The 22,226-nt window shown below is 49.2% G+C and overlaps 1 long non-coding RNA gene across 1 annotated transcript; it reads left to right on the top strand.

Annotated features, from left to right (window-relative positions):
* Positions 1 to 16,663: 16,663 nt before the first annotated feature.
* On the top strand, positions 16,664 to 20,680 carry LOC139001686 (uncharacterized). The gene is made up of 4 exons (XR_011470089.1): positions 16,664 to 16,765; positions 17,311 to 17,369; positions 18,928 to 18,967; positions 20,584 to 20,680. It is a non-coding gene; the product is annotated as an uncharacterized lncRNA (long non-coding RNA).
* Positions 20,681 to 22,226: the final 1,546 nt, after the last annotated feature.

Here is a 22,226-nt window from a genome sequence, read left to right as displayed (position 1 = left end):
CATGAGTTAGCCCAGCTGAGACCCACACAACCAAGTCAAGTTCAGCTTGGGCCAGCCAACCCCCTCCTGACTCACAGACCTGTGAGAAATAAAAAATGATTGTTGTCACCTGAAGCCGCTAAGATCTGGGATATTTTGTTAAGTAGCAATAACTAACTGATACATAAACTGGTACCCAGAAGTGGGGTTCTATCATAACCAAACTAAAGATACATAGCATTGTTTTTGGGATTGGGTGGTGGGAATGAGTAAACGATTAGAGAAATAATAAGGAAACTGCTGCTGGTGGCTGGAAATAAAGCAACTCCATTCTGTAGGCTGAATCATTGCTGCTAAGCAGTGTCTGTAGCCACCTGGGAAATAAAGTTTATCTAATAAACTCTTGGACTTGGACAAAGATTTCCAGGCCAAATACTGGAAGAGAGAGAATGTTCAAAATGTAAACAGACCTCATCGAACCCTCCCAAGAACTTAGAGGATGGTCACTGTTTTCATCCCCGTTTTACAGACGAGGAAACTGAGGCTCAGAGTGCCCGACCAAAAGTCATACAGCCGGAAGTAAGGGAGCCAGGATACAGGCCCAGACCCCCGAGTGTATCTTAAACCCAAACCATCAGTTCCTCTTCTACTTGCCGCTGCCTTTCTCTGCACCAGCCCTGTTAATAAGTAACAGTGCAACACCAGGTACCAGGCATGGTACTCCACCAGTTACTAAGAGCTTTTTGTCTTAATTCACTTACTCTTCACAATAACCCTTTGAGACAGGTGCTATGACGATCCCTGTGTTAAGGACAGGCACAGAGAGGGTAAGGTCACCAAGCTGCAAAGTGACAGATGCTTTGAATTCGGACTGACTCCAGCATTCCCCTCTTCAGCCCGGAGCCCCACACCGCTGCACACTCATCGTTTTGTGATGATTTCACAGGCTCGGGGGTTTGAAGGATCACACATACTGGGGGGAGGGTTGAGGGACACAGCGTTGCCTCAGAAATAGGAGAACTGGAAGCAGAAATAGAAACCGGGAGAGAGGGTGGTCAGCAAGCATCGTCTGGCCCAGCCTGAGACCCTCCCCTCCGAGTCACGATGGCAGCCCTGGCTGAGCGCCCGGTGCTGGCGAAGCTCTGGGAGTCAAGCAGGATGGGCACATATGGCAGTGCCGCCAGAGACCGCCCTCCGGGGCCTCCCGCTGCCGCTGGGTTTGCAGACATCCCCAGGGAAGGCCCTGATGGTCAGGCTGGGCATTTCTGCAGAGGCATCAGCTGGGGAGAGGTAAGAGGGTGGGAGGGAGCAGACAGGATGAAGGGCATCTGGGCAGACTGGAGGACAGCGGGCATGCGTGATTCCCTGTCAGCCAGGCTGTGTGTTCAGATGGGGACAAATGTGCACAAGTGGGCACTGAGCCTGTGCGGAGCCCAGCAGAGCAGTGTGGAGGGGAGTCGCTGCATGGCTGTGCATCATGCTAGGAAGAACAGGGCAGAAGACGGGAAGCTGCCATGTATCATGTCTGCTGCCTTCCCGAGGCTGACATCCACCGGCAGCCACCTTCTCTTCCAGCCACCCTGGGAGGTAGGCAGTACAGCGGCTCAGAGAAATGAGCTGATTTGCCCAAGGTCACACAGGAACGATTGGGAGGTGGGGATGTTTCAGATATTACCCTGCTCCATTTGGGCTGTTTAAGAGACTACCTTAGACCGAGTGGCTTATACACAAAACACATGTATTTTTCAGTTCTGGAGGCTGGAAGTCTGAGATCTGGGTGCCAGCATGGTTGGGTTCTAGTGAGGGTTGCCGACAGCCATTTTCCCACTGGAATCTCAGATTGCAGAGAGGGTGAGAAGCTCTGTGGGTGTCTTTCATAGGGCACTAATCCCATTCCTTGGGGCTCCACCCTCATGACCTAATCACCTCCCAAAGGCTCCGCCTCCTAACACCATCACATTGGGGTTTAGGATTTCAACATATGAATTTAGGGGGACACAAGCATTTAGTCCATAACAGAGGGCATGAGTGAGGTGCTGTAAGTCACCAGTGAGCAGAACTGAGGAGCAGTTTCTAGGAGTTTCTGGAAGTTCTTGCTCAACATCAGGAACACCACCCTAGGAGAGAACCTTCTTCCACCAGGCTCCACCAGGAACGTGGAAGCAGCTGTTTGATAGAACTTTCCAAAGCCTGGCCCCTGGCAAACAGGAAAAAAACAGGCGGAGGAAACATCCCAGCAGGCAGGCCTGATGGTCAGTGAGCCTGGCAGATGTCCAACCATCAGCTCATCAGAGAGCAGTCAGGCTGGTGGGCAGTCAACCGGGTGATCCGGCGCTGGCGTAATCATCATTCACCAGCTGTCCAGGCCAGCCTGCCCTGGAGGCTTCAGGGCCAATGGAGGGTACCTCGATTCCCCCTCTCAAATGGGAAGTTCTGGGCCCCTTCCCCATCCCCATGCACCCCACTGAGTCTTTGTCTTTTCACTCCCCTGCCTTTATTGAGCACTCTATCAGTTCCCTAATGCTGCATAACAAACCATAAAAACCAGTGACTTACAAGTATGCATTTCTTTAGCCTCTGAGTCTGGGGGTCAGCGGGGCAGTTCTCATCTTGGCTGGTCTCACTCAGGAGTCTGTCTGCCGGCAGCTGGCAGATAAGCTGTGGGCTGGGCTCTCTCACATGCCAGGGACTCAGCTTGGACAACCGGGTGGCTTGCCTCTGCTCCACGTGGTGTCTCATCCTCCAAGAAGGTGGCCCAAGCTATGCACACTGAAGAGGCCAGGGTCTGAGAGAGCGAGTGGCAGCATGAAAGGCCTCTTAGGGCTTGGGCTGAGGGCTAGCTCACTTCTGCTGCCTTCCGTCGGCCAAAGCAAGTACCAAGGGCATCCCAGATTCAGGGGTGGAAGGAGCTGCAAAGTGTCATTGCAAAGGTCATGGGCATGGGGAGGACATCCACTAAGGCCATCCATGCAATCGGCAGCAAACACCTTCTCAGCCCCTCTTCCCTCCGCCTACGGGCCTATTTCTTGCTCTTCTAGGCCAAGCATGTCAAACTCATGGCCCATGGGCCTCATCCCTCATTTATTTGGCCCGTGTTAGCCTTTGAGTTTGATATGCTTGTTCTAGGCCCTTCTCAGTTTAGTTCTTTGAAGCTTTGCCTGAATGCCCCTCTCCCCATCCACTCCAGACAAAATGAAGTGCTGGCTTCTCTTTGCCTAACATTTTTTTGGTGCCTGTCTTAAAGCCCCCAGGTATGTGGGGTGACTTACCCAGCTGCCATTGCTGCTAGGCACACTCCAGGGCACATGAGCTACACTAGAGTGGCCTCCATACCTCAAGCCAGGAATGACCGCAGAGGTGGGGGGCTGCGAGTGGGAGGCCAGCCTGGGCAGGAGCTCTGGGGCAGGGCAGCCCAATCCTCAGAGAAGAAAGAGAAGTCATGAAGAAGAGAGATACGGTCCCTCCCCATTCTCTACCTACAGATAAGGGGTCCACCTCCACCCTTCTTCTCCCCTTCCAGCCTGTCCTGGTCCTTCCCTGACTCTTTGTTAAGGAGTCTCTGGTCACTGAGTCCACACCACAGTGACAGTGACAGAGGAGGCCTCCAGGCATGGAAGGGGCCGGAGCTGGGAGTCTGGAGAGCCAGCCCCAGTCCTAGCACTGCCTCAACAAGCCTAGACCTCCCCACGGGGGAGGTAAGAACTCCCCACGGGGGCTCAGTGTCCTCATTTGCAAAGTGAGCGGTGGGGAGTCTAGGGGAGTCCGTGATCCTGTCCTGGTCCTCAGCCTGCAGTTTTGGTGGGTTACCCCTGAAGATGCGCATCTGAAACAGGCAGGAGGCTACCTGTGTAAGGTCCTTCGCATCCCAGGAGGCTTTGCACCTGCCTGTGTGGGTGGCAAACCCAGGAGCTGGAGGGAGGCCCAGAGAGGCTCCAAGACCATGCCCATGTTCCCCTGTGGACAAGGCCAGATCGGAACTCAAGTCCCAGAGCTTGTGAGGGTGCTCTGTGCACACCCACCCCTGGCAAAAGCCCAAGTAGAAAGTGGGCTAGTTTGGACCCAGGCTGGAGAGCCAGGGCCGGGGTTCTGAGAGGGGAGGGGCTGGGGGTTCTACTGCCTCTTTGCATGAGGAAATGCAATGGGGTGGGGGAAATGGGTGGTCCAGGCCTTGCCCTGGTTGATGAGGAGGATGAAGAGATGCTCCTTCAGTCCTGCCACTGGGCTCTCTCCCTTCCTCACCTTCCCTGATCCCAGGATTCCCACTGCTGCTCCCCATGCTCCTGGCTGGAACCCTCCCTTCAATCTGGGTCACTCTGGGGGCCACCTGTGTGCGCTAAAGGCACAGGAGTTGGAGTTAGGCAGCTGAGTCAGGTCCTGGATTCAGGTCCTGGATTCCTGCCACTTCACTTCTCTGTGCCTCAGTTTCTTTTTCTGTAAAATAGGTACATAAGGAGAGTGATTACCTCACAGGGCTGGGGGATGGGCAGGGCCCTTGTTTGCCCGGCCTGTGGTTTGGGTTTATGGGGCAGAGGACAAGAAGGGAGGGAGCACCCAGGGGTGCTCCTTCTTCCAAGAAATAAAAGCTGCGTAGGTCCCCATCTCCCCCCCTCCACCCCCACTTCCTTCCCCTCAGGCCATTTGAATGATCTTTTTTACAAAAAGCAAGTGATTTCCTAGGCAAAGACAAGTCCTGGGCAGCTCCCGGCAGCAAATCCCACATTTTGGACTCAGACCTATAATTCGCCATATGTCTAGAGCAGGTCCTAGGTATCTGAATCTCATGCTTTATTTCTGCTGAGCCCAGGTCCCCCGCTCTCTCAGCCCAGGCCTCCTCCCTCGGGGCATCCAGCTGTCCCCCGGCTGGCTGGGCTGGTGCCCAGGTCTCCTCTAATTCTCCAAGGACGTGCAGGTCTGCAGACGCAGGAGGTGATGATGCAGGGAGGGTGTTTAGAACCCACGCCCCGCGCTTCCCCAGGAGCCTCGAGCTCGGTAAAGGCAGCAGCCAGCGGCTGCCAGTCCCCTGTCTGCTCAGGGTGGAACCACGGCTCCGGGCTCAGTCCTCAGGTTCCCCCCCCCCCCCCCCACCCCCCCCCCCCCCCACCCCCCCCGCTTCCCCTACCAACACCCACCCAGGAGCCCTTCTGCGGATAAACTCCTGCGGTGAAAAGGCACAGCCCCAGAGCAGGATCCAGAGTGACAGGAAGCGCAGCCAATGGCGGTGGCGTTAGAGCATTACATCATCACCATGTGCTCCCATTGGTTGGGAACACAGTCTCCCCGGCGCCGCATCCCAGCCCTGACAATGGGCCTCAGCTCCTCGGGCTCCCAAAGCTCGGTGCCAGGTTTGCAGAGAAGGCACCTGTGGGGCTGATCACTGGGCCCGATGGAGCCGGAGGTCCAGGCTCTGCCACTAATTAGGGGAGAGGAGCGGTGTCACCAGGCGTCAGCTTCCTCACGTGCCAGAGGAGAAAGTCCCTGCTGTACATTCTCCCCACTGCCCACACTTCAGAGCTCCAGGGACCAGGCTCCGCCCCGGTTCCCCCAGCAACACACATTCACCCATCTGAACATCCTCCCCGCAGGGCCGTGGGCCTTGAGGGCACAGGGGTCTTGTCTGGCTCGCTCTCATTTTCATCCAAAGCGCCTGGCAGGATGTGGAGATGTGTACTAGGGCAGGCACGGTGCTAAACCTTACCTATTATTCTATTCATGCTGTAAACATGAACTCCCGCGGGCACTGAGGCTGGGTGAGGATTGCACTGGTGAGTGGGAACGCCAGGATTCGCACCCAGGCCTAGAGCTCCATCTGGAGCCCTGAATCCCAGGAGCTTTGAGCTCGGTAACGGTAGCAGCCAGTGGCTGCCAGTCCTCCAGAATGAATAGCCAGCCCTCACTGTTGTGCCTGCTTCAAGCTCCCCGGCCCGATGGGCAGTTTTTGTCAGGAGCCTTCCCTGGACTGGCTTTGCCAGGGCCAGGCTATCCCGCTGCACTGTTGTCAGCGAGGCTGCATGGTGACGGGGAAAAGCTGTTGTTGGGATTTGAGGAGTTCAGTTCTGAGATGTCAGAAGGATTTCAGCTCTCCTGCCACCCCAGGGGTGGTGGCACCTCTATCACAGTGAGCTGGCTCATGTCAGGTCAACCGTGGCATGACACATCGCTGCCTCTTCTCTTTGCCTTCCTCGTGAGCTCCCTGGCATCCATGCTTGTGCCTACAATTTAGGTGCAGGTGTCTGTGTGCTTATTAGGATGAGCACCTCTAACCTCAGGGAAGCTTCTGTGGAGTCAAGCTTTTAGAGCAGTGGTTCTCAGCCTTGGCTGCACATTAGAATCACCTGGGAATCTTTTTAAAATCCTGATTTCTGGGCCTCATCCTCCGGAAATTCTGTTTCTTTGTTATGGAGTGGGGCCACAACATTAGTAACAAAGAAACAGAATTTCCGGAGGATGAGGCCCAGAAATCAGGATTTAAAAAAGATTCCCAGGTGATTCTAATGTGCAGCCAAGGTTGAGAACCACTGTTTTAGAGACTAAGAACATGAATTCCTGGCCCATTTCCCACTATTCTTCAGTAAGTGTTGTGTAGGGGAATGGAGAGAAATCCAACGCCAAAGGATGGTCTTGAGAAAGAGGCAGCTGGCTTGCTCAGGGCGGCACTGGCAGGGTCCCAGGTAGAGGTTTCTAGTAGACAGACTTCAGCTGTGCCTAAAGAGCACTGAAGTTGCCCAGAATGAGCTGTCTTGTGAGCGTGAGCTCCCTGTCTCCAGAGGCATGCAAGCAAGATCACTTTCACTCATGCATCCAAACGGACCTATGCAAGGTGCTGTGCTAAGTGCTGGGGGTACAGAGAAGAATGAGGCCTAGCGGGGAAACAGGCACTTCAACAGTTAACTGCAACGCTGTGAGTGTGAGCACAGGGAGGGAGTGTCTGAGTCCGAGTCTGCCTGGGAGTCTGCAGGCTGCTTTGAGGATGAGGATGAGGCCCTTTGTTGAGCCTTCAGGAGGACCAGAAGTGTGTCAGGCAGCATTCATTCATTCATTCAAGTCACATTGAATTATAGTTGGAAGGGCATGTTGCAGGAAAGATGCAAGTATCAGGGGAGGATAGGAATGGGGACTTTTAAAGTTCAGATTGGCTTTCACCATGGGTGGTCAGAATGAATCTCCATGTAGAGATGCTTCTAGGGGAACATTTCCCCAGCTCCATGGAGTTCCAGGAGGGGCTGGGGCTCCCCCTTCTTGGCAGGTTTGTCTTTTGGGTGCCGCCCCTCCTTTTCCCTCACTGCACACCAGCCCATCCAGTGTCTGAACTGCTCTAGAAGGATGTGACTGAGGAGGCTGGGAGCTGGGTATCCTAGCAACCTCCGTAGCTGGTGTCTGCAGGGCTCAGCCCAGACTCAAGTCTCCTTCGAATTCCCCAGCCTTCCATTAGCGGTGTGCCTCCCCCAGGGATGGGGTGTGGGCAGGAATTGTAGCATCCAGCTCCATCACTCTCTCTCAAACAACACAGCCAGGAATGGGGAGAACAGGAGGACAAGGAGAGTCTTTTTTTGTTTGTTTAATCTTCACCCAAGGATTTTCAATTGATTTCTAGAGAGCAGAGGGAAGGGAGGAGGGGAAGAGAAAGAGAGAGAAACATTTACGTGAGAGAGACACGTTGATTGGTTGCCTCCCAAATGCATCCCTATGGGGCCTGGGGAACCTGCAACCAGAACGTGGCCCTGACTGGGAATCAAACTCTAATAGCAAAGCTGCGACTACATTACCCAGCCTTCTTTGCTGCTAGATATGGCCATGCAACTAAGTTCTGGCCAAAGAAGTGAAAGCACAGTGTTCTGTAGGACTTTGGGAAAGGCAGCTTAAAAGGATCTGACTCAGCTGGGAGGAGAGTCCCTTTATCTCCATTTCTTTCTCCTGCTGGCCTGAAATGCTGCTGTGATGGTTGGAGCTCCAGCATCCATTGTGGAATGTGAGTTGACGCTGCAGATAGAAAATGTGCCCTGAGGATGATGGAGCACGGTAGGAGCCGGGGTTTCTGAGGGCATAGTGGAGCCACTGTCATGTCCCTGGACTGTCTATCTCGTTACTTTTTGTGTGTGAGATGTAAACTATCTTAAGTCCTCCCCCCCTTTTTTTCTGTTACGTGCAGCTGAACCTAATTCCAGGGGTGATATAAAAAATACTTAGCAGCCAGAATGGCATGGGCACTGACCAATCAGAAGAGACTCTGGCCACAGTGTCAGAGCAGCAGAGGAAGGGTTTGGGGGTGGCAGGAGGACCAGCTTGAGTGGAGGTTTAGAGGGTGAGTGAAGCATGGTGAGTTATGAACAGTAAGAATTGCAAATCAATGTGACTTGACGGAAATGTTCTCTCTTGCCCCCATTTTTTTATTGTGGTAAAATACATCTAACATACAACTTATGATCCTAACCATTTTTAAGTTTACAGTTCAGTAGTAATGAATACATTTACAATATTATGCAACCATCGCCACCATCCATCTCCAACTCTTTTCATCTTGTAAAACTGAAACTTTAAACCTATTAAACAATTCCTCTCCACTCCCCCAAACCTAGCAACCTCCATTCTACTTTCTGTCTCTATGATTTTGACTATTCTAGGTACCTCACCTAAGTAGAATAACATTTGTCTTTTTGGGATCGGTTTATTTTACTTTGCATAATATTCTCAAGGTTCATCCAAGTTGTAGCATATATCAGAATTTCCTCCCTTTGTAGGGCTGAACAATAGTCTGTAATATGTATATACCACATCTTATCTATCTATTCATCTGTCAATGGACACTTGGGTTTCTCTTTGCTGTATAAGTGGTCTCTGATGAATTTCATTTTGTTAAAGTGTCATTTTTAAATATATATATTTTTATTGATTTCAGAAAGGGAAAGAGATATAGAAACATCAATGATGAGAGAGAACCATTGATTGGCTGCCTTCTGCAGGCCCCCTACTGGGGATTGAGCCTGAAAACCAGGCATGTGCCCAGACTGGGAATTGAACCATGACCTCCTGGTTCATAGGTCAACAATCAACCACTGAGCCACACCAGCTAGGCTCTGATGTGTTTCTGATTTGCTATCCCTCATGTTAAGGCTACAGTGAGAGATATGAAATTTTTAAATTTTTAGTTTTTTAAAAAAAATTTAAAATTTTTTAAATTTTTAGTTTTTTTTTTTTTTACCTTTGGCCTATGAGATAGACCAATGTTCAGCAATAGTTCAGAATATCCAGCTGCAAAAAGCTTCCAGGGTCACCTGGAAGATCCTTGCCTTGCTTTGCCCCTGGGTTCTCAGCACACTTACAGTCTTTCAAAACCCAGCTCAAGGTGGGACCTGGAGCCCAACCACTCCCATGTTCCCAGGGCACCTTTTGCATCGCTCCATCAGGGAGCTTAGCAATCACAGCCCATTTTTATCTTTGTCATCTCCGTTGCTAAGTATAAGTGCGTTGCAGGTGGGAGCTGGGTCATCTGTATTTTCCACCTGGACCTAGTGCCACACCTGGCACCCCGGAGACACTCGGGAAATTTTGCTAAATGAATGGCTTATAAAACCAGAAATTTTGGATAGCGATGGGGACCATGTCACCTCCCACGGAAAAAGCCATTTCTCCTTATTTTTGAGTCATACTTTGAGTGTGAACTCTTCCCTTATTTCAATTACATTAGCTAATTAGTTCAATGCTCAAGCTTTTTCTTGGACATTTTCCACCACGGATATCGTTGACTTCCATAAATAATTTAGGTGCTCACTGCGTATCCCAGTTACAAGACAGTGAGAGCCTCTGCTACTTCTGCACAGGCCCTAACTGCTAAGAAAGAGACGGCAGCCACCCTGCAGGGGTTCTTAGCAAGGCAGGTGCTGAAGGAAGGGTGCCTCCTGTGCCAGGCTGTAGTTCCCACAGGTGGCTTCCCAGTGTCTCCCACCCCACACGTGTTTCTGCTGTGTGACCTTGACAGTCCTCCCAGGGAGAGGGGCACCTAGAGAATGTACATTGAGGAGGATGGAGCATGATAGCGGCCTGGGTTTCTGAGGACGTAGTGGAGCTACTGCAATGTCCCGGGACTGCCCTCCTCTTCACTTTGTGTGTGTGAGATGTAAACTATCTTAGGTCCCCCTTTGACGGATGGACTTATGCTTTCTTTGACTAGTAGGGTGGCTTGTCACAATGCAATGGAAATGGAAACACCACCGGGCACTGGTCCCTCACTCACCCTCAAACCACAGATTGCTTTAAATTCACGAACACTAGTGAATCTGCCTCTCACAGGCTTCTGTAATCCTTTCATTGGATCTCTTTGATGTTATTTCCAATGATATCTTCCAGCCCCTCTTATAACCTACACACATACACACACATACACGCAAGGGACCATTTCTCTCTTAGGGAAAAAAAAAATACATATATATATATATATATATATATATATATAATGCACATGAGAAGATGCTCAGCACCACTAATCATTAGAAAATACAAATCAGAACTACAGCTAGATACCACCTCACACCCATTAGGATGGCTACTAACAAAAGCACATAACACAAGTGTTGTGGAGGATGTGAAGAAATCAGAACCCTTGTGTACTGTTGTGGGGAGTGTAAAACTGTGCCACTGTGGAAGACAGCGTGGCCTGTCCCCTCCCATCCATTCTCTCCTCTGTCACCAGTGATCTTAAAAGTCAAATGTCCCCTGGCTGGTGTTGAGTGTTGACCTATGAACCTGAGGTCACAGTTTGATTCCCGGTTGGGGCACATGCCTGGGTTGCAGGCTTGATCCCCTGTGTGGGGCGTGCAGGAGGCAGGCGATTAATGATTCTATCACATCATTGATGTTTCTATCTCTCTCTCCCTCTTTCTTCCTCTCTGAAATCAATAAAAAACTAAAAAAATAAAAGAAGTCAAGTTTCTGTCCCTGCACCTCCTACCAGTGCTCACGTGTTGCCCACAGGATAAAGTTCAGACTCCCCTCCTTGGCTAGGCTGATTCTCTTAGACCACATCTCCATCCTCATCTCTCACCCACCTGTGAGCTCCAAACACTCAGGCGTCAGCCCTTCTAAGCTTCTCATCAGCCCCCACAGTCACCGAGGAGCCCAGATGTGAATCCGTGCTTTTGCAATGCTGTTCCTTCTTTCTGCAATGCTCTCCCTTTCGTGCCTGTGCCAGGTCCGCAACTCCTCAAGACGAGGCTCAGAACCCACCCTGCCCTTCCCCTCCAGGCTTCCTTGGCAGGTCCTGCATTCCCTACCCTGTGCTCCCCGGGTCAGCACCCAGCCCCCAGCCCTTCCCACATGGCCTTGTTGTTGGCTCTTTGCTCAAGTGTCTCCCTCCCCAGGCTGGGAGCACTTGAGGGTCAGGATAGCACCTCATCCACGGTCATTCCCATGAGGCCCACAGTGATGGTCAAGCTCTCACACTGTCACACTGTTGTGCCAGGAGGAAGGGAGCCTGGGTTCTGTGGCCTGTTCTGCCCCAGGCTAGATTGGACCCTGCTGGGCCTCTCTGTGTTGGGAGCCTTTGTCTAGTAGTCAGTGGTTCTTTCCCTGAGAACCTTGTGAAAATTATTGATGGCCAAGCGCCACCCCAATGATTCTGATTCGACCCCTCCCAAGTGACCCTGCCAGGCACCAGGATTGAGAACCACTCTGAGTGCTTCTCTGGCTTCAATGTGCCCGCAACCCCCCTGGGACCATGTTGAAGTGCCCACTCCGATCCAGGGGTTCAGGGGTGGGGTTGGAATGTCTGCCTTTCTCATCAGCTCGCGGGTGATGTGACACTGCTACTACCTGGATCACCGTTTCAGTGGAAGGGACTTAGTGATCTTTTCCATTCCTGGTCCACCAGTCAATGGCACTGAGATAGAAGGAGGTGCAGGTCAGAAAGGAGGGGTGGGGTGAGGGAAGGTGGTGGGGGTGGGAGGTGGGTTATACCTGAGAGCTGTCATGAAGGATGCATAGGTGGGGCAAGGGGACCGAGCCCAGGCAGGCTGTGTGATTAACCCCTTCGCTGCATTGCCTCTCTCATTTCTGAGCCAGCACATATTCAATGATTTGTCCAAATATTTGATAATCTCCTGCTCTGAGCCAGGCTCCGGTTGGGGCCTGGGAAAACAAGGGTGTCGCTGCCCAGGACAGAGCCCAAAGACAGGCCTGAAGATGCACCTGGAAGGCTTTGTCGCTGGAGTGTCCCTGGGCCTGTCTGGCCACCCCACAGGGCACCCAGCCCCTCCCGCAAGACCCATGTTGGTGAGCAGCTCCTAACATGTGGCCCCAGACTGAGCTTGTGACCACAGGGCTCTGGACAGGAGGCGGGCAGAGCAGCCTGGGGCCCTCCCCGTTTCTGTTCACAACGTCCTTCCCCTCCCATCCCAGCTTCTTAGGGCCTTAGTCCTCTTTAGGCCTGGTGCCTGCTCCAGCCTTTAAATTCTATTGTCCCAGCCCACCTGCAACATACAAATTTAATTCCATTTGATTATACTGCATTTGTTTAGTTATAATTTGGAGGAAAGAACAGGGCACTCACCCTCTGGGCTCTTGTAAAACAAATTGACTTCCAGCCCACACCACTTGGATAAATAATAGGTCCCCATGTTGGAAAGCCCAGGCGGGCGCCCTGGGGCGCCATTGTTCCCTGTGTCCCTTGTTCCTGGGGACTGACCACCTTCATCTGACTTCAAGTGGCCTCTCTCACATTGGCTGCCCCATCTGGTGACTTTAGTTGCTGAGATTAGCATTCTCTCTCAGGGACCCTGGTTGCTATGGGGGCTGATGCCCTGAGCTCCAGATGGAGGAGAGAGGAGGGGGTCCAGATGGAGGAGAGAGGAGGGAGTCTAGGTGGAGGAGAGAGGAGGGGGCCCAGGTCAGCAGGAGAGTTATCCATACCAGAGGAGGGAAGCAGATCCAAACCAAGGCCAGGCCCTACCTGGTCCCAGCCCCGTCTCATTGGGTCGTCATGTCTGATGGCATCATTGTCTCCACCATCGGGCTGGGACCTCCATCAGCATCTGAATTTTACTCACCTCTCATCCCAGGAGCCAGTGTGGGGCTTGACAGATAGATGATATCCTGTGCCTCCCATGGGAGCGAGGAGCTCCAGGGTTGTGATTCCAGTAGCTGGACCCAGCCTGGCATCGGCCTCCATTTGCCACTCGTGTTTGACCCTTATTCCCAATAGCTCACATGGGTGATATGCTAGGTTATGTCCTGGAATATTATTTATTCATAGTCAGTGTTTCTACTTAAAATCCTAATGGGACTTTGCAACTTATACAACAGACTCTTAGGGAACATTTACTCTGAGCCAACACTGTTTTAGGTGTTAACTCATTAAATCCTTATAATGGGCCTATGAAGTAGGTACAATTGTCACCCACATTCTACAGAAACCTGAAGAGGTTAAATAAAGCTGCTAGGCAGCGACCCTCAGCTAAGCAGCCTCTCCTGCTCTCGGTTCCAACCCTCCTTCCCATTCTCTGATGTTGTATGCCCGCCTGGGCCGTCATAAGGCCGCTTCCAAACTTTCTGATCACGCACCCTGCCAACTCAAATTTCCGAGCATGCGTCCCTCCAAATATGTACATTGAAGTGCCCATAAATTATGCTCAAGCACTGCTATCAGGAATTAACATCTCAAGGCCCCATATAGACTGAGTGCAGCGCCTTCCTTTACAATGATGGGAATAAACCTCTCTTCAGAGAGTCTCCTTGAGAATTTAAAATTGGGGGCAAGGGGTAATTGCTTCTCAGAATTGTCACCGGTTTTATCTCAATGCAGCTGAAGGTAAGGGCTGTCCTCAGAAGAGAAGAGGGTCAGCATTGTCATTTGCTTGCTTTTCTCCCGAGCTCACGTGTTTAGTACTATCTTCAGCCCATAGATTCTTGCAGGAGTCTTTGAAAGCCATCTGTCCACTTGGTGAGAGTTGATTTAATGAAAAACAACAACTACAACAACAACAACAACAGAGAGTGTGCAAACCTAGCTTCCTGGGCAAACCCAGACTACCAAACATTGTAAAACTGATGAGAAGGGTCCTGCCGGGAGCCCCTCTACACTGTGGTCATCTGACCAGGACACCCTAGAGCAGTGGTTCTCAACCTTCTGGCCCTTTAAATACAGTTCCTCATGTTGTGACCCAACCATAAAACTATTTTCATTGCTACTTCATAACTGTAATGTTGCTGCTGTTATGAATCATAATGTAAGTATCTGATATGCAGGATGGTCTTAGGCGACCCCTGTGAAAGGGTCGTTCGACCGCCATAGGGGTCGCGACCCACAGGTTGAGAACCGCTGCCCTAGAGGTTAATTTGTAAGTGAAACATTCACAGAACTTCATTTCTTTCCTTTTACATCAGATCTTGATAAAAATTCTATTATTGTCTTTGTGTACTCAAACAAATTAGCTTTCGCGCCCGTAATAGTTTATTTCTTTGCTTCTCTGATGTTTGTTAGCATTTCTTCTATGGCTTCCCAGAGTTCTTACACATGATTCGGTCATTTTTCACACAGAGTAAATCTTTGGCTGACCAAATAAACATTTAAAAATATCCACAGATAATTATTTTATTAAATAAATACATGCTCAGAAACACAAATAGTTCTCAAAAACACTTCATGTGAGATAGGCTCAAAATAGGGGATCTGTGTTTAGTATTACACATGGTAGAAATTCTAAGCTTAATTTTACGAGATCACATAGACAGAGACTCTGAAGGACTTACAAACCTTCTAAATGGACCCTTCCTACCTGTCACTTATTGGGTCAGTAACAGGCATGGGTCTTAGGTGGTCGTTGGCTGGAGTGATCCTGGCCCAGCTGGACTTGTACTTCCCAAATAAGCAGAGAGATTCCATAGGGCAAGCACCTGAATCTTGGAGAGATTAAAGGTCCCACAAATAGTTAATCGTGGAGCTAGATTAAAAGCCAGGTCTTTTAATAGCTGCTGCAGCATATCGAGCAAGCTCTTTATTCTTTGGTGTATTAGGCAGCTTTTGCTACAATAATGCTGTGTAACATAATATTCCCAACACATGTTAAATAGTCACAATGGACTATTTTTTAAAGTACTGCTGGTTTTTGTTCACTAGCATTTTTGTTTGTTTGCTACTACTTCATTTAATATTTTTCTATCTGCATCATATATGAGATTAATGGGGTCTGTTTTAAATCCCATTGAGGTAGCCATGACCTATACATGCTTGATAGTGTGAACGACAGATTCTCATGAACTTCACTTTGCAACTTTCTTCTCTTCTTTCACCAATGTGGAAGGAGGCTGGGTCCCTGAGTCACCACGTGGAGGAAAGTCACCTGCTCATTGGAAACACAGTTTGGGACTTTATAAGAATAAATAATTAACTCCCATCACATTTGGCCCACTGTCCATTTTGGGGTTTGCTTGTTACAGCAACTAGCCTTACCCTAATACCATGCTCAATAAATTTGGCTTCTTCCTCTCACTTTTTTCTCTTCACGAGCCACCTGCTGAGACTTTCTCCAACCTCCTCAGACAAAATTAATGAGTCATTCTTTCTTTGTGCTCCTAGCACACTTAGCATAAACCCCATCACAGTCACAAAATGGGTTGTGAATTCTTTGTTTACATGTCTTCTTCTTGAGGCACCTAGCCCAGAGCTGGTGCTCAGCAAGGGTTACTAGCTTGAATGAAGAATGACAGCCTAGTGTGCAGATGCATCAAATACATGTTCTGATAGAGACTGAAGGCTGGCTAATGTCTGCAAAAGGGTGTGGCAATAGCACATTAAACTTTCGTCCAACTTTAAGTCTCAGAGCAAACTCTTGGCCCAGTTACCACTTTGGCTCACTGCCAGGGACAGCTCTCAGCAAAGGCTCCTGTTTTTGCAACGGTACAAATGACGTCAGTTACTCGAGTCCTTCACTTCATACCACATAAGGTTCAAGTCTTGGCTGTGTCGGGAACTGGCCATGTGGCCTTGGACATGTCACATACACCCTTCCCTAGCCCTACCCCCCACCTTTGCTCTGGCTCCAAGAACTGCATCTAGGAGTGGGGAAGACCACTCCTGATCTGAAGATGGGCCTAGACAAGCTGAGCTGCAGGGACCCGAGGCTGGGAGAGGCAGCCCTATGGCTTCTCTGAGGTTCCATGTGGCACTCATGTCAGCAGAATGCCCGAATCAGGGGCCCAGGCCTCAGCTCTCCCTGCCTTGATCAGCTCAGCCCGGTCAATCTCACTGCTCCAAACTCCCCAAAGGCAGGGCCACATTAAGACTTTCTGAGGGCCCAGCCAGTGTGGCTCAGTGGTTGAGCGTTCGACCTATGAACCAGGGGGTCATAGGTCCCCAATGTGGTGCGTGTGGGAGGCAGCTGATCAATGATTCTCCCTCATCATTGATGTTTCTATCTCTCCCTCTTCCTTCATCTCTAAAATCAATAAAAATATATTTAAAAAAAAAAAAGACTGTGTGTGGGCCACACAGTCAGCTTTCCTTTTCCCACAAGTCAGACACAATTAAAACGACACTGGAGATACCATAGTCCAGCTGAGTTTTGATTTTGTTTTTCATGACTATTATTTTGATGGTGTTTTTACTGTATTACATATAAAAATCCTTCTAAAATATTTTGTTTTTCTTCATTTATTTTGGGTCCCCTGTTTGTTGTCATCTTCAGCACTTGCTGGGCCTCCTTCTGTAGGACTCAGGAGGCAAGTGATGTTTATCTGAAAGTGCCTTGAAAGTTGCGAGTCCCTGTATCCGCGGGAGCAGAGCCCCTTCCTGCCCACATGGGTAGGTACTAAACTTCCCCTTACACGTGGTAGCAAAGGAGCCAGGGCTTGGAGTTGCAGCATCTTTCCTGGTGCCTGTGATGCTTGGAGGAGGCAGGAAGTCTTGCAAGCTGCAGAGTGTGGGGGTGAGGGTGTGACAAAGGGCGCTGGGGACCAAGAATGGAGAGGCTGAGCTGGGCTGAAAGCCAACAGGGAGGGGCCTATGGAAAATGCCAGCTGTGCCATCCCTTGGGCTCTGGGTGAGGCGGAACATGTGGAATGAGCCTAGGTGTGTCCTGGTGCAGGGCCTCGGAGTGACTGGCAGGGACGGTGGCTTGGTGGGCTGGGGGCTGGGGGCTGGGCACCTTCCAGCTTTCCTTCTGGTGTCCCAGTGGTGGCAGTGATGCAGAATAGTTGAAAAACACGCTATGTGGAGCCAGATTGCCCAGCTTCAAATCTGGGCTCCATCATGCAATGGCTCCATGAACTTGGAAAAATTACTTAATGTTTCTGAGACAGGAATTGGTCCAAACTGGAAGAAAATTTCAAAAACCTCTTGTTTTACAGAGGATGCTGCTGAGGTCGTGGGTAGGGAAGGAGCTCACCAAGAACCCAGCTAGTAGCAGGTGAGCTGGAGCCTGAACCAAGGACTTCTGATTCCCATCTGAGTACTTCATCCATTACATCATATACAAATAGCATCTACCCACTAATTACCCCGATTTAACCATTCAACCATCTACAAATTCACTGATTCCTCCACTTATCTATCTATATACCTCATCCTATTCATTCATACCACTGGTGACAACCAGGAATCTCATGAATCCATCTATCATCCATCATCTATCTATCCATCCATCCCTCTATCCAACTATTCCTTATCCACCCATTTACCCACCATCCTATCCATCATCTATCTATTCACTTACCCATCTTTCCATCCAACCACCACTACATCCATCAACTCAGGGGAATGACTGTTGGGTATATAACAAGAAGTGTTTGTCATAGGGTATGAGAAGCTGCAATTATTACTATTAAACCTCTTGTTTCTAATTCAATTCAAAGTAGTACTGAATTGCTATTAAGTTCACAGCATTGTGCTAAGTACTGCTGGGTAGGGGTAAGGATTTAAGAAAAATACATATAACATTTCATCCTAAAGAAATATGACAACTAAAGGCAATTCAAGACCCTGGATTGGATCTTGGACTGGGAAAACAAAAAACAAAAAACCTATAAAGGACATTATTGAGACAATTAATGAAATTCTAAAATGCTTAATTTCCTAAATTTTTAAACTTTTTTAAAAAGGAAATTCCCACTGAAGTATTTAGGGTTAAAGGGGTATGATATCTCTGACTTACTTGCAAACGATTTCAGAAAAAAAATTTGGTATATCTCTATATATAAAAGCCTAAGTGACTGTTACAACTGGTCAACCGAACAACCTGTGGACCAGTGGCTATGACAACGCACTGATCACCAGGGGGCAGACGCTCAATGCAGGAGCTGCCCCCTGGTGGTCAGTATGCTCCCACAACCAACGTTCCACGGGCAGCCAACCTCCCGTGGTCCCTCCCCCGGCTGGCCAACCCCAATCGCCAATTACTGGCCAGGCTGAGGGACCCCACCTGCGCACGAATTCATGCACCGGGCCTCTAGTATATGTATATCTATCTATCTACCTACCTATCTATCTATCTATCATCTATAATGTATATATAAACATGGCAATATATAATTGTGATGGGTTATGAAAATTGATTGTTTTTTGAGAATCAAGGTATAAGGATTGAAGTTTTCAAAATTACTTTTGGTTGCTAGATTGTCTTTGAGTGCAACTTCATGCAGAGACTGATTCACATGGAGCCCTGCGTTTTATTCAGGTTACAGATGTGTAACTACTCCCCACCAATTAGCAAAGAGGAGAATGGGGAGGGGGTTGGCTGGAGAAGGTCTGCCTCCAATAGTCATTGGAAGATGTTGGAGGTAGAGCTTGAGGTGTGAGTGGCAGCTGAGTAGAGGAAGAGGAAGCCATGGAAACCCAGGTGAGAAAGGGGAAAGGCACAGAGAAGATGGCTATTTATAGAGCATTGTATTAGGCTCTTTTACATACCTTTATTTCACTTAATCCATACAAATCCCTGCTAACTACTTCTTATTAATTATATTTTACAGATAAGGAAACGGAGTCCCAGAGAGATTGTCCATACCACTGGTAAGTGGCAGAACCAGGAATCTCATGAGTCCAAAGACCTGCGATGCCTCAGGAAAGAACATGGCTCGAGAAGATGTAGGGAGAGATGAGATGGGGGTGGGCCAGAACAGAAAGACCTCAAATGCTAGGACTGAGAGCCCAGACTTTACCAACATAGATTCCCAGAAACCTACCATCAGGGAAGGAGCCTGGTGGATGTAGAATGTTAACAATTGGGGCCAGGGGTTCACAATGTTATTCAGCCACAACAGGAGCGATGACAAAGAAGGCCCTCTTAGAGAACCCAGTGGGCAGACCCTGGAGCCTGATTGGTTCTCTTCAGGGTAGGAACTGTGTTTCACACCATAGCACCAGGCATTTAAATTTGGAGAGAAGGATTTGTGATTCTGTGTGGGCAGACTCCAATTGTGAACTTGCCAGCTGCTGCTTCCTGTTCTCTCCTGCCACAGGATGGAGGAAAGAGGCCCCCTCCTTTCCGCCTTGCAGAATGGATGATGACTGGATGCACACCAGCTGTTCAGTGCACCCAGCCTCCCTCTTCTTGGTGACTTGGACTGCAGCCCTGCCCACCTGGCCAGTCCTGATTCCATACCAGACCCTTCCTGAGTGGGCAGAGGGGCTCAACATGTGACACAAAGGGCCAAGACAAGGCTGAGGTCTGGAGGAATGGCTCAAGGGCAGGATGAGGGAAGCAGTGAAAGCCAGAAAAAAGTCATTTGGGATTTCAGCAAAATAGAAGTAGAATTTTTCTCACTAGGCCAGGGGTCTATTCTTTCTGTTCCCTGGAGGTGGACTATGATGAGGCCTTATAGGATAGCTGAGCCACAAGATGGAAAGAGCCTGGATCTCTGAAGGACAGCTGACCAACCACCCTGAATACATACCCAGGACTAGTGTGAGCAAAAATAACTTCAGTTGCAGTGATTTGTTACATGTTGGGGCCTATTTGTTATAGCAGTTAGCCTATGCTAACTAACACACAGACTGAATAATCCAAATGTCATGCAAAGAACACCCTATTTCTAATTCTAGCACCAATTCACTCTGTCATCTTGGACCAGTCACTTTTCTGGATCTCAATTCCATCATCTGTGAGAAGAGAGGATCAGTTAGGTGATTTCCAAAGTCCCTTCTATTTTCTGAAAAGTGGACAGAATAGAATTCTACCACATATTTGACAAAATACCATCAAATACCCTTACTTTACTGATAATATGGTAAAATAGAAACTCATAAATTATAGGCAGAGGTGGGTCACAGCAGGTTGATGCTCAAGGAGCATAGATTAGTGGTAGATCAATAACAACCCAGAAAGGACATCTATAGTGACATATTATGGGGCTCTTTTAAAGTCAACAATTTGGATAAGTACACAGAAAGGAAGCTGAATAAAGATATGGGAAACACAAACTGGGAAAGCTGGCTCAGAAATGAATGAGAGACTCATGGCTCAAAATAGTCTCTATAAGGTAAGATGTTAGGACAAAGGCAACACAGGGAAATGAACTAAGATAAATTCAAGTCCTGCAAAACTCGAGGGTGGAGGGAGCTTGTTTTGGCAACAGACCTTAGCAACAGGCTAGGCAAAAGTGACCTGGACATTTTTGTTGACACAGGTTCTCTTGGAGCCAATACTCTTGGAGTCCTGGCTGCTGGAACCTGATGGCACCTGAAGCTGCACCAAACAGTCACACATGGGGAAGGAGGTGACTCTCCTGAAGGTCAGGCCATACCTGGTGTCTCCTGTGCTATTTAGGGGCCACTACTGCTTTAGAAGAGAGGTCAGAAAACTCTTTCTGTAAAGGGCCAGGTAGTCTAGGTGAGCTTCCATTTCAATAATAAACAGTAATAAACAAATAAGTGTTCTAATAAAACTTTATTTATAAAAACAAGTAATGGGCCAGCTTTGGTCCTTGGACTGTAGTTTGCCAACCCCTACTTTAGGAAAAAAGACAGACACAAATGACTGGTATGGTGAGGGTTCTGGAGGTCAGGGGCCTGCCTGAATGGATTGGGTGGAATCAAGTGTGGAGAGTAAGGCATGCTCACTCAGTGGTTGCAGAGGGATAGCCCCAATGACTGCAGTTACAAAAAGGCTATTTTCATTCATGCCAAAGAAGGCCCCATAAAACAACCAAGGGATGATTCTGTGTCATCAGAGGTGTACAGGCAGAGGCTGGAAGACGGGGGGGTTGGGCTGGGTGTTCTGTAAAGCTCAGTCTTGCTCTGGAACTTCTCTGCCTCCCTTGACGGCCCTGTCTTCCCACCGTTCCTGGTACCCTGTACTGAGCTAGTACATCCTGTCCACATAGTGAGGCATAAATAATACATTGAAGATGCAGCCATGGTCTCTTTGATCATGAGGCTCCAGGTGTTAGGGAGACATATGTAGAGCTGGCTGATTGGAACTTGTGGTGAAGCCCTGTGGGGACTGGGGAGGCCTCTGGCTGCAGAGATGTACCCCTCCCTCCCACATGGGTGATAGAAATATGGCTCCTCAAATGGGGGCTGTGGCCCAGGACTGAACATTCAGAGCCTGGTTTGTGCCCTCCTGTGACCGGATGGTGGGAAGAGCTTGGATGAGTTAATTTCTCTGGTCCGTTGCAGCATAGGCATCTTGGGGGGCAGGGCATAGCCATCAATGACTGCGGATTGAAATGCAAGCCTCCCATGTAACTTCCGGCTGGCCACTGGAAGGAAGCCCATGAGTAGAAGTGGGGCCTCCAGATTTCTTGGGCCAACATTCTTGATTCCCCACCTCAGTTCCGTAAGGTCATGACTGACCTTGAACAGGTCTGACTCATTCAATCTTGCAATAAACCTATGAAATGGGGTGCCAGCCAGAAGGTTTTGGCTGCAAGTAACAAAAATCTCAATTCAACTGGCCACTTACCAGAAGCAACCGACTCATCACCAAGGGCATGAGGCCCAACTCCAAGTTAGTGAGATGGCTACTCATATAAAAGAATCCTCAGCCGAGACCGGTTTGGCTCAGTGGATAGAGCGTCGGCCTGCGGACTCAAGGGTCCCGGGTTCGATTCCGGTCAGGGGCATGTACATTGGTTGCGGGCACATCCCCAGTGGGAGATGTGCAGGAGGCAGCTGGTCGATGTTTCTCTCTCATCGATGTTTCTAACTCTCTATCCCTCTCCCTTCCTCTCTGTAAAAAATCAATAAAATATATTTAAAAAAAAAAAAAAAAAAGAATCCTCAGTTCCAAATGGCTTAAAAAATGAAGAAATGCACCAACTATTTCAGC

The sequence above is a fragment of the Myotis yumanensis genome, unplaced genomic scaffold (genome assembly GCF_028538775.1).
Source record: "Myotis yumanensis isolate MYYU_CA2020_CCGP unplaced genomic scaffold, mMyoYum1.0.hap1 SCAF_1, whole genome shotgun sequence".
In the NCBI taxonomy this organism is placed as follows: domain Eukaryota; kingdom Metazoa; phylum Chordata; class Mammalia; order Chiroptera; family Vespertilionidae; genus Myotis; species Myotis yumanensis.
The sequence above is the reverse complement of the archived record's forward strand: the minus strand, read 5'-3'. Positions and strand labels throughout refer to the sequence as shown.